At 41.3% G+C, this 12,609-nt stretch overlaps 1 protein-coding gene across 7 annotated transcripts in view; it reads left to right on the plus strand.

Annotated features, from left to right (window-relative positions):
* The window catches only part of LOC125449368 (macro domain-containing protein CT2219-like), a 987,510-nt gene that overhangs the window by 687,269 nt on the left and 287,632 nt on the right, over nucleotides 1-12,609 (plus strand). The window lies entirely within an intron of this gene.

Here is a 12,609-nt window from a genome sequence, read left to right on the forward strand (position 1 = left end):
TGTCGTGAATTTTGCCTTTCATTCAGGAAATTGTAGACTGAATACAGACTTTTGCATCTAAGTTGACACACCCAATGCAATATTAAGGGATAGAGGAGTGCAAGTGCCTTGTTTGGAGAATGTATTGAATTCAGTTGTATAGTAGAGCTGTTAAAATCTATTTTTTTAATGCCTCACCCAGTTTGAACAATTTCAGTAGTTTAATTAGATTCATGTTTCATACCTGTGGCATTAATTAAAATGCATCATAACCGGGCAAGTACAACTGGCACAAGTTTTAAGTCTGACCTGCAATTAAAAGAAAAGGATTTTAATGTTAGCTGTTATTTTCTGCCTTGGGGCCAGCCTTTAGTGGTTTTTGGATATCAACCACCTTTCCAATTTAAACATTGCCAAGCTGCCTGAAGGCCCATTTGTTGAATCTGAAGCCAGCCCTGCCAAACGAGCCATAGCGTGGTGACCAGACTGGGAGCAAGAAGAACCTTGACTGGGGAGGCGACCCCACTATGAGGGGCTAGCTCTGGCATTCGAACTGCAGTCACTGCTAAGACCAGCTAACACAACAAAGAGCAGGAGTCAGACCTGGAGCCAACTGGACTTTCTCGGAGATATCACCTATCACCATTACACCTACTTTTCCCTGCCCCAACCATCCCCTCTCTATTTATTTCAAACTCCCTTCTCCCTCCCCCATTTCTGAAGAAGGATCCTGACCCGAAATGTCAGCTTTTCTGCTCGTCTGATGCTGCCTGGCCTGCTGTGTTCATCCAGCTCCACCCTGCATTATTGCCAACTGGACTTTGTTTTTTCAGAGTGGCACAGTGGCTGAACAGTGAGCACTGCTGCCTCACAGTGCCAGGGCCTCTGGTTTGATTCCACCCTTGGGCAACTGGCTGTGTGTGCAGATTTCTAAATACCAATAATATTGGCGAGTTTTGAAAAGATTTGTAGCTCAGGTTGAGGTTCTGGATGTGAGTTTGCTCGCTAAGCTGGAAGGTTCGTTTTCAGACGTTTCATCACCATACTAGGTAACATCTCAGTGAGCCTCCAACGAAGTGCTGGTGTTATGTCCCGCTTTCTGTTTATCTGTTTAGGTTTCCTTGGGTTGGTGATGTCATTTCCTGTGTTGGTGATGTCATTTCCTGTTCTTTTTCTCTGTTGATGGAGTTCCAGTTGGAATGCCATGCTTCTAGGAATTCTCGTGCGTGTCTCTGTTTGGCTTGTCCTAGGATGGATGTGTTGTCCCAATCAAAGTGGTGTCCTTCCTCATCTGTATGTAAGGATACGAGTGATAGTGGGTCATGTCGTTTTGTGGCTAGTTGATGTTCATGTATCCTGGTGGCTAGCTTTCTGCCTGTTTGTCCAATGTAGCGTTTGTCACAGTTCTTGCAAGGTATTTTGTAGATGATGTTCGTTTTATTTGTTGTCTGTACAGGGTCTTTCAAGTTCATTAGCTGCTGTTTTTGTGTGTTGGTGGGTTTGTGGGCTACCCTGATACCAAGAGGTCCGAGTAGTCTGGCAGTCATTTCGGAAATGTCTTTGATGTAGGGGAGCGTGGTTATGGTTTCTGAGCCCGTTTTGTCTGTTTGTTTGGGTTTATTGCTGAGGAATCGGCGGACTGTGTTCATAGGGTACCCATTCTTTTTGAATGCGCTGTATAGGTGATTTTCCTCTGCTCTGCGTAGTTCCTTTGTGCTGCAGTGAGTGGTGGCTCGTTGGAATAATGTTCTAATGCAGCTTCGTTTGTGGGTGTTGGGATGGTTGCTCCTGTAATTCAGTATTTGGTCCGTATGTGTTGTTTTCCTGTAGACGCTGGTTTGAAGTTCCCCATTGGCTGTTCGCTCTACTGTGACATCTAGGAATGGCAGTTTGATGTTGTTTTCCTCCTCTTTTGTGAATGTTATGCCAGTAAAGGGTATTATTGATGGTCTTGAAGGTTTCCTCTAATTTGTTTTGTTTAGTGATGACAAAGGTGTCATCCACATAGCGGACCCAAAGTTTGGGTTGGATGATTGGCAGAGCTGTTTGTTCGAGTCTCTGCATTACTGCCTCTGCTAAGAACCCTGATATCGGAGATCCCATGGGTGTACCGTTGGTTTGTCTGTAGGTTTTGTTATTGAAAGTGAAGTGGATGGTGAGGCATAGGTCCACTAGCTTGATGATGTTGTCCTTGCTGATGAGGTTGCTGGTGTCTGGTGTATGTGTCTTCTGATCTTCTAATAGTGTAGTCAGTGTTCCTTTGGCCAGGTTGATGTTGATGGACGTGAACAGGGCTGTTACGTCAAAGGAGACCATTATTTCATCCTCTTTTATCTTGCTGTCTTTGATGGTGTTCAGGAATTCTTGGGTGGAGCGAATGGAGTGGTGGGAGTCTTCTACTAGGTGTTTTAGTCTTTGGTGTAGTTCCTTGGCTAATCTGTAGGTTGGTGTTCCAGTTAGCGACACTATGGGTCTGAGGGGGGCTCCGGGTTTGTGAATTTTTGGTAGTCCGTAGAAGCATGGTGTGTTGGATCCATCTGGTTTCATTTTTTGGAAGTCTCTCTTGTTTAATTCTCCAGATTTTTGAAGTTTTTTGAGTAAGGCTGTGATTCGGTTCTCTAGTTGTGGGGTCGGGTCTATCGCCACCTTTGTCATCACTAAACGAAACAAATTAGAGGAAACATTCAAGACCATCAATAATACCCTTTACTGGCATAACATTCACAAAAGAGGAGGAAAACAACATCAAACTGCCATTCCTAGATGTCACAGTAGAGCGAACAGCCAATGGGGAACTTCAAACCAGCGTCTACAGGAAAACAACACATACGGACCAAATACTGAACCACAGGAGCAACCATCCCAACACCCACAAACGAAGCTGCATTAGAACATTATTTCAACGAGCCACCACACACTGTAGCACAGAGGAACTACGCAGAGCAGAGGAAAATCACCTATACAGCATATTCAAAAAGAATGGGTACCCAATGAACACAGTCCGCCGATTCCTCAGCAATAAACCCAAACAAACAGACAAAATGTGCCCAGAAACCATAACCACGCTCCCCTACATCAAAGACATTTCCGAAATGACTGCCAGACTACTCGGACCCCTTGGCGTCAGGGTAGCCCACAAACCCACCAACACACTAAAACAGCAGCTAATGAACTTAAAAGACCCTATACAGACAACAAATAAAACGAACGTCATCTACAAAATACCTTGCAAGAACTGTGACAAACACTACATCGGACAAACAGGCAGAAAGCTAGCCACCAGGATACATGAACATCAACTAGCCACAAAACGACATGACCCACTATCACTGGTATCCTTACATACAGATAAGGAAGGACACCACTTTGATTGGGACAACACATCCATCCTAGGACAATCCAAACAGAGACATGCATGAGAATTCCTAGAAGCATGGCATTCCAACCGGAACTCCATCAACAAACACATTGATTTGGAGCCAATCTACCATCCCCTGAGAAAAAGAACAGGAAATGACATCACCAATGCAGGAATGACATCACCAACCCAAGGAAACCTAACCAGATAAGTAGAAAGCGGGACATAACACCAGCGCTTCGTTGGAGGCTCACTGATGATGTTACCTAGTATGGTGACGTAATGTCTGAGAATGAACCTTCCAGCTCAGCGAGCAAACTTGCATCCAGAACCAATAATATTACATATAGCGATATGGAAAAAGGGTGGGCAAAGGGCATTGTAGTGGATGATCAGCCGCTTCTTATTGAATGGGGAAGCAGGTTTAATGGGCAAAATGGCCTACCTCTGCTCTTATGCGTCTTCTCATTATTGATCCAGTGAAACCAACTTTTCTCTATTAGTCATATCAAAACTTCTCCTACTTTTGAGCAATTTTATCAATCAATAGTTTAGCAATTATATCCAGTTATAAGGATAAATTGCCTTATCCTTCTCTGTTGTAAGGGCCACCCTGAAATTCAGAGTGCTGCTAGTTTGACATACAATATCACATCGAAGTCAACCAGAAATGTTCTTTTATTAAACATTCTTCTAATTTGTCTTCCTTTCCACCTAAAGGACACAGTTCCTGTGATGTAAGATATGAGACAAGTTACCATTCTATGGGCACAAGTCTTGAATGCATAAGTAAGGGTGGCCCTTCCATACAATACAGAGGAAACACTGTACTTTCAGGGGTAAAGCTTTTAGGATAAGACATTAAACCAAAACCCCATCTGTTCTCTCAGGTTTGTCCTTCAACAACAGCGTTTAGAGTAAAGGAAGTAACTGCAAAAGGAGAAAATTGTACCCTGCGGATACTCTTAAGTTTTCTAATCAGGACAGATGGACACTCTTTAAGCTATATCTTCCTCTTTTTTCTTATTATTAATGCTTTTCAAAGTGGTGCCGGATGGTGGTAACGTGGAAAAGCTTTTCACTGTATTCATTATTTTTCCTCACTGTGAAGTACATGTGACAATAATAGTAAATCCTAAACCATGCAAGTCAGGTTCAATAATTTCCAGGAAGGTACTTTTGTTCCTCTCACACACCTTTCCTACAGTGGTGCAGTGTGAGGCATTATTGAATTGGATGCTGTTTGTATGCTGTTTTATATTGTGTAACAAAAAAATTGGAGTAGCAATGTAATAAAGGTATCAAATAAGGCAAAGAAAATGATCAGTTAATAATCAACAAGATTTTAGACAGATCATGAGATAGGTTTAGGTTAGTAAGGCCCCTCTGTCCCTCACTCAGGGTTACTGAGGCCCTTTTATCCTATCCAACTTCCAGACCAGGTAAGATCAACCAACAGTACTGAGCTTGGACCTTCTGACAAATCACATTTACCAGCAATAAGTGTGAATTCTGATTGGAAGAATAAAAGCTTCACTTATGAGTTGAAAAGTGTGATTCTAGGTGGGGAAAAGGAACAGTTGAATCTCAGAAAACAAATGCATCAATCACAAAAAGTCATGCCACAGGTTAGCAAAACCGTTAAAAAAGCAAGCTCTAGCATCTATTTCTAGAGCAATAGAATTGAAAAGTGGGAAGTTATTTTACCCCTAGATCACACTTAGATACTGTAGGCTGTCCTCGTTGTCACATTATAAAATTGGAGGGGATACAGAGAATATTTACAAGAATAATGCAGAACTGTGTGAGGATACATATCAGGAAAGGACAGAAATGGGAAGAGGCTGGTTTGGAGCTAGAACACCGAAATGGTCTGGTTGGGCCAAATGGCCTAATTCCGTACTAGATGTTATGTGTTATCCTAACTATGGAGCTATATTGAACAAATTGAAGTGGAAGTCATTCCCAGGTATACATTAATAATTGTGTAGAATGAAATGTGTGCTTTACAAATGAAAATGTATTCTAAAGCTGCCATTCTAACATGCTCTTATATATAATGCAAAGTTCTCAAAAAATCAGTTTGAGAAAATTGCAAGGCAAGAATACAACATTGAAATTCATGCAGGGTGTAAACTGGCTATCACAATGACACATGAACCCTCAGCTTACATTGCAGATTTGTTACTCATTTCTGTGAATCGATATATCTCTGTTTAATACACTCAGGGCTACCGACAGATGATGCTTTTCTCCCGCATGCCATCCATTATAGAGACAGAATTTCCCATATCAAGCTGCCATTCTGACACTTTCACAATATTTTAACATGACAATTGGAGCTTCTTTGAAGTTTTGGAATTAATTAAAAGTGTTGCCCTGTCATGCATGTAGGTCAGTGAACACACAAAGCACACATCTACCGGAGAGTGGTAGATAATATGAAACTTGCTGCTTGAGAGGGTTGTGGAGGCAAGTACTCTTGCAAGGTTTAAAAATCAACTGGACAAGTACTTAAAATAGCCAGTTTACACCCTGCATGAATTTCAATGTTGTGTTCTTGCCTTGCAATTTTCTCAAACTGATTTTTTGAGAACTTTGCAAGGGCATTGTTTCCTGTGGACCAAGTGCAAATGGGATTCATGTAGTTTGGTGTTTGTTGATCGGTGTTTGACAAGGTTTTGCATGATGGACTGGTTACCAAAGTTAGATCACACGGGATACAGGGAGAACAATCCATTTGTATACAAAATTGGCTCGAAGCTAAGAGATAGAGGGTAGTAGTCGAGGATAGATTTTCAGACCGGAGACCTGCGACCAGTGGTGTGCCGCAGGGAACAGTGTTGGGTTCACCACTTTTTGGCATTTATATAAATGGTTTAGAGATACGGTTAGTAAATTTGCAGATGACACCAAAATTGGTGGTGTAGAGGACAGCAAAGAAGGTCCACATGCGTCATACAAGCTGTATTTAATGCTATCATGCAAAAACCATAGGTCACTATACTCCACAGGGCTAGAGATAGATGACTGGTGGTGAGTTTAACCTGAAGGTCACCATGCCACAGGTGAGGGATGAAGTTGAGAAGGCAGAATCTTCATGATATCCTCAGCCGGTGTGGTAATTGAACCCATGCATCTGGCGTCACTCTGCATTGCAAACTAACTGTTCAGCCAACTGAGAAAACCGACAATAAATTATCTGGTTAACTCAGACAATGCCTCTTTGGTTTAGATTCACCAGTGGGCTGTCCTCTAATACCGATCTTTAGCTAAGGCTGGGCACTGTTGAGATAAAAGAGGATGGGTAGTAGCAAGCTGCCACTTGGAATTCTTACTCTGAACTGTACCTTGTATACTGGCCAATGTGTCAGATACCGTGAGATACCAGTTATAGCAATCAGGCAGTTACCACATAACCAATGTCCAGGAGTAGAGAATGAGGAGGAATTAGCAATGGAAAAAAATTTCTTTAAAAAGATAGCAGTTCATCACAGCAAGTACAAGATGCTGGAGATATTCTGTGTTTCATTTCCAACCATCGAAATAATAAATTACACCCGTTACAGCTGTGTATCCAGAGTAAAACTACAAGCCTTCCAGAAGGACACACTAATAACCCCATTTTAAACCACTTCTTTGGTATTTCTTTTGGATTCTGCTGTTGTTACTTAGGGTTTTGTGAACCTTTCTGGTTATATTTCTAAGTTGGCGTTCTCTTTTTGGTGTGTATGTAAGAAGATGAAGAACCATGAAGAGTTGTCAGGCAGCCTAGGCTGCAGTAAGAATTTTTCTTTGCCCATCTGCCAACTACCTGCACATCAGATTGAATTGCTTTGGCAGGTGATTAATGCATGCTGAAGTCAGTCTTTCCATGGGGAGTTGGCACAACATATAACATGGCACTCCTAAGATATGTAAATATTCAGCTAAACATAACATTGGTCCTTCCTCAAAATACTCTGATCCTACCATCTCACCTTTATAAAAGTATCACATAAAGGAACATCCGATGCTGTCTGAGTGATGATATCTTCAAGAGTGTGCCCAATCATTTCTGCATGATCAGGACACCTCAGACCTTCCTATGACCGTTTGTATTTTCAGACTCAGTAGGTGATAGATGCGGAACTGCACCATCTGCTGCATGAACACCTGCAGCCAACGGGAAGCTCAGGGCTGGCATGTACAGTAATGGTAAAGGTCAACAGTAGCCTGAAACTTGGCTCCATCCCATTTCAGCAATGATGACCAACTGGGATGGTGCCATGGAGTGCCAAGGGTGACTATCCTTACACATAGCTCATGAAGCCTCCCCACTTAAGCAACCAGGAGGCTGGGTGCAGGGCTGTTGTGATATTTACTGCTGCCTCATATCTACATTCTTTGGTTTCTCTTTTTATTATGTCTTTTAATTATCATTTGCAGTTTTCACAAATGATAATGATTAATTGATTAAAATGCTTTTTAAAAAAATGTGGCCAATTTTATTTGTTCATGGGGTGGCTGGGCCAGCATTTATTGCCCTCGAGAAGGTGGTGCTGAAATGCATTCTTGAACCACTGCAGCCCTTGAGGTGTATGATGTGGAGGTTCCAGTGTTGGACTGGGGTGGATAAGGTCTGAAATCACACCACATCACTTTATGGTCCAACATGTTTATTTGAAAACACAAGTTTTCTGAGCCTTGATAATAAAATGTGAGGCTGGATGAACACAGCAGGCCCAGCAGCATCTCAGGAGCACAAAAGCTGACGTTTCGGGCCTAGACCCTTCATCAGAGAGCTGATGAAGGGTCTAGGCCCGAAACGTCAGCTTTTGTGCTCCTGAGATGCTGCTGGGCCTGCTGTGTTCATCAGCTTCACATTTTATTATCTTGGATTCTCCAGCATCTGCAGTTCCCATTATCACTGATACAGTTTTCTGAGCCTTGCTTCTTCTTTAGTTGTTTGTGAGAGAGGTGGTATCAAACACGGAATTTATAAGTACAAGATCAAAAGGCCACACCACTGATGAGGATGTATTATACAAACTTAAGATGCTGTTAAGTCTTTAATCAGTTAGAAGGCTTTAATTGATTAATATGTAGATGTAAATCCTCAAATTTCTTTCAAGTGACTGCCGTGTGAGAACTAAAGGGTTTACTCATGTAAAGGAGAGGTGATATTTTAGGTCAGAAAATGCATGTTAGGTGTGAGGCCTTGTTTCGAATCTGTGTTTTGGTTTGGAGTCAGACTGATTGTTAATAAACAGGTACATTCTATTTTGTTCAAAAAGCACACCATGTATAGACAGTCAGTCAATGCGGCGTTTTATAAATTCCTATTTTCGAAATGAAACCAATCTGACTCCAAACCAGAACACAAACAGATTCTAAACAAAAACGTCACCTCTTCTTTACACTGATAGAACCTTTAATTCTTTCAGGGCAGTTACTTGAAAGAAATTTGGGTGTTTACATATACATATTAATCAATTAAAACCTTCTAACTGATTAAAGATTTAATAAAATCTTAGATTTGTTTAATACATCCTCATCAGTGGTATGACCCTTCGATCTTGAATTGATGAATTCTGTGCCTGATACCACCTCACTCACAAACGCCTGAACGAGGCTGAAAAAGCTATGTTTTCAACTAAACTTGTTGGACTATAACCTGGTATCATGTGATTCCTGACCTCGGGGTGTACATACATCCACAGTGCTGTCAGGGAGGGAGTTCCAGGACAGTGACAGTGAAGGAACGACCAATGTCATTCCAAGTCAGAATGGCATGTGTTTAGTTTGCAAAATTGCACGGGATAGTGTTCCAATTCCTTCTCAGTGGTAAAGGTTGTGGGTTTGGAAGGTCTCTCAAAGGACTCTCAATGAGTTGCTGCAGTGCATCTTGTAGATGGCACACATTACTGCCACTATGCATTGGTGGTGAAAGTGATAAGAGGATTTTGAATACTCACAACAACATTGCATTTCACAACCCAGAAATGACCTGGATTGTATTGTCCCTACAGAAACTTTAATAACACTGGGCAGTATTGGTTGGTTGCCTTTACCCTCCCACTGTGGCAGAAACTTCCAAAAAATGCACATTATTTTCTGTGAGTAACAGGAACAGTGCACTGGGAAATGCATTTGACAAAATATTTGATAAGAGACGGGGGTCTTAATTTGATCCACAATCTTTACGACTCATAAAGTACATTTTAAAATATAGTCATTGCTGTTTATAGGAGCACAGCAACACCAGAATGTCAGCCTAGATCTTTCTGCTCAAGTCTCAGGAATGAGAAGTTAAGCCTCGGTCTTCCTGTTCAGAGGCAAACATGCAATCAACTGAGGCTGTTATATGGGAGAGGAAGGAATGGAAGGCTATACTGATTGCATGAGTCAAAATAAGATGGGACTGAGGCTGGTGTGGAGAATAAAGAGGGCAAGTGGCCTCTTTCTGTAATATATATACAGTGCAATTAATTGATAAGACACTTCTGATAATGTCAAAAATACCATCTGGGATAACCTCACAAAAGTTATGAATTTGATGGTCTTGCCAGGTCTCAGCCAGTGTGATAAGGAACAATCTGTGCATGTGGAACTGATTCAGAGCTTGTTTAAAGTTGCTCATTCAGCCTCATGGCAGCTGCTGTCCATGAAACCTGCCCTAAACTGTTCCTCATGTTCCTGAACTCCTGATTTAAAAAAAGGTCAAATTCAGAAACACATGAAGCTGTCTTTATCGAAAACAATTCTGTATTATAAAAATGGTTCATGAAAGCTTTACTCTTCACTCAGTTAAGATACTTCCTGCTACATGTCTCATCCTTTGAGCCTGCGTTTTCTGATGAATGGAGTACTCTGGCATACTGATTATGCTGCATGTGGGGCAAAATGATTAAGCTGCAGCCACTACAACATTCAATCACTTACAAAGCCAGGAAGATCAAAGCAATGGAATAGACAGAACCAGGATCTTTTCTGTGTATGCTGCTCAAAGACTTTGAGACCCAAACAGATCTAACAGATACGCCAGGCAATCACAGTGGAAGCTGGAATATATTGGAAAGGAATTGCTGAGATTTGATGTTGACAGCAACAAGCTTCCCAGGAGACAACAGAACTGAGCTGCTTGTCTTTTTCAACAGTTGTTTCTATATTTCTCTTCATTGCTGACAGCAATTATAAGCCATTTTTCACTATTTTTGTGGCTGTTTTCTTTTTACAAATGTTTGCAGCTGCTTGAAACATATTCCAAACATCAGGCAGGATAGCAGGCAGCTTCACAGAAAATGGAAGGACCTTTCTGGTGTGGCATAAATCTATATTCTGCTATTTGTATTCTTTTGACAAAAGTTACACTTACGAAATGCACCTATCCAAAGCAAGCCTATAGGAATTTGAGACAAGAGTTTTCTGTGTAGTTAGATTCACATGTTTATATTCAATAGTGGCAGTATCTCTGGACTAGTAAACCAGAGGCCATCATTCTAATCCCAGCTAGCAGAATTTAAATTCGGTCGGTAAATCTGGAATTGAAAGCTAATGTCACTGATGGTGGCCATAAAACCTATTGTCAATTGTTGTAAAAATCAATCTGCTTCACTAACGTGCTTTAGGAAAGTAAATCTGCCGTCCTTATCTGACCTGGTCAACATGTACTCCAGGCCCCCAGCGATGTGGTTTACCCTTAACCACTTTTAACTGTCTGGAATGGCCCTAGCAAGACACGCAGAATAACATAATCTAATTGGACACAGACAGAGAGTGGATGTGTGAAGGCAAAATTATGTTTGGCAAACTTGGTTGGAGTTTTTTAAGGATGTTACTAACCAAGTCAGTAAAGGGGATTCAACGGATGTGGTGTAAATGGATGTTTCTATATGGCTTTTGATAAACTAGGCAGTTGATGAGCAAAACTAACATGAGATAGGAAGTAATGTATGGATTGGTGATTGGCTAACAGACACAAAACAGAGGAATGGTACAATTGGGTCATTCTAGCATGGACAGACTGACCACTGGGAAACCGCAAGTGTCTGTACTTAGGCCCAGCTATTCATAACATATATCCATGACGACGTGGGGACCAAATGTAATATTTCCACTTACAGATGATATAAAGCAATGCAGGAATATTTGTTGTGAGGAAGATATCTGAGACCGGAGGGTTTGACTTAGAAGCAGAGACTGGATAGGTTGGGCCTTTTTTCCCCTGGAGTGTCAGAGTCTGAGGGGTGACCTTATAGACTTTTATAAAAACATGAGGGGTATAGATAAAGTGAATAATCTGGTCTTTTCCCTGGGGTCAGGCAGTCTAAAGCCAGAGGGCATAGATTTAAGGCAAGAGGAGAAATATTCAAAAGAGACCTGAGGGGCAACTTTTTCACACAGAGGGTGGTACGTCTATGAAACGAATTGCCAGAGGAAGTGGCCAAGGCGAGTAAAATTGCAACATTTGAAAGATATTTGGACAGGTAAATGGATAAGAAAGACTAAGAAGGATATCGACCAAATGCAAATGGGACTAGTTCAGTTCAGGAAACCTGGTTGGCATGGATGAGTTGGGCTGAATGGTCTGTTTCCATGCTGTATGACTCTATAACTCTCTTTTCTAGGGCAGTTAGTGATGGGCGCAAATGCCAGTGATGGCACATCTTAAGGAGAAATAAAAGAAAAAGATACAGAATGTTGGATGAAGAAGACATTTCACATCAGTTTGTCAACTTATTATGTTGCTGATTAACTATTTTTGCTGTTCTGCATTCTCCCATCCTTTCCTAAAAGTTTGAACTGGGCCACAATTCCACTTAGCTTCCAGGAGATTGCAGCAATGGTCATTATTCGTTTGAGAAGTGTTGGCATATGTGCCCTTTCAGTCAGGCGTGTTAAATAGTGGAAAACCTCGCTGATCTAACTGTCTCCAACCTTAGACCATGAATCCAACCAACAGCTAACTCAGTACAGCCCAGGAAATAAGCTTGCATAATCAAAGTAGACTGTTAGCATTTTTGAAGTCTACTTCATCAGTTATTGGAGATTCTCCAAATGAATTGATAAGGGAGAGGGGGTTCAATACAGTTCTGAAAGGATATGAGGCAGCAATATGTTGTGGATGTGGCATTAATTAGTATTGAGAGGAAATAGATTCAACCGAAATCAAATTACAAAGACATTTTTATTTTTCATTTGTCTGACCACAGGGAATATCCCACCTTACTGTGAAATGAATCATGATATTGATGTTTTTGCCATTGTTTAGCAAGCCTACATCAGTAATT

This window comes from Stegostoma tigrinum, chromosome 42 (genome assembly GCF_030684315.1).
Source record: "Stegostoma tigrinum isolate sSteTig4 chromosome 42, sSteTig4.hap1, whole genome shotgun sequence".
Classification (NCBI taxonomy): Eukaryota; Metazoa; Chordata; class Chondrichthyes; order Orectolobiformes; family Stegostomatidae; genus Stegostoma; species Stegostoma tigrinum.